The sequence below is a fragment of the Rhagoletis pomonella genome, unplaced genomic scaffold, assembly GCF_013731165.1.
Source record: "Rhagoletis pomonella isolate Grant_MI unplaced genomic scaffold, Rhpom_1.0 Rhpom_scaffold_00007, whole genome shotgun sequence".
Taxonomy (NCBI): Eukaryota; Metazoa; Arthropoda; class Insecta; order Diptera; family Tephritidae; genus Rhagoletis; species Rhagoletis pomonella.
The window spans coordinates 5537333-5538040 of record NW_023458561.1 but is presented as its reverse complement, the minus strand read 5'-3'; positions in this window follow the sequence as shown (position 1 = coordinate 5538040).

Sequence of the window (708 nt, the reverse complement as noted above, 5' to 3'; positions counted from 1 at the left end):
TCTGCATTAGATGTAACTAACTTGTAACTAACTACTTTTGGACATAAAATATCAATAGGAAAAACAAAATATTATTTTTATATTTTTTTATTATTTTTATTTACTTTATTTACTTTATTTATTTTATTACTTTTCATATTTGTTTCCCTATTCTGCTGTAGGTGGTCCCATATTCGAACTCCGTCAGACATAACTTCAAAATGATAATATGAAATTTCGATCTTCCTTTTACTTGTCCTCAACGCGTTTAAAGAAAACAATCTCCTTCATTACTCCTGCATTACTTGTCAACTAGTTTCAAGCTAGCTAACTACAACTGTAGCTAACTACGTATGTACAATTTAAATTTAAAGAAATAAAAAATTTTAAAAGTTAAGTCATTGAGATAATTTATGTCGCTATCAATAAATTTTTGAAATAATCGTATCAACCGTTATGTTAAATTACGGAGTTCTCACGATTTTTTGCGGATTAACGGAACGGGTCTTTTTGACCCACTGTTTAAAAAAATGGCTTATAGATGGTTAAAATGTCCACTAAAATATTAAGCGCCAAATTTTTCTAAGGAGAACCGAATGTAATGAAAAATAATACAAATTTTTACTAAAAATGTAGAACTTTAACCCTTTTTAGAAAACGTTGCGATGCGAGGGAGCAAAATCTTCCTGGGGTTTGACCACCATTAAGGAATTCTAACGTAATTTTCAC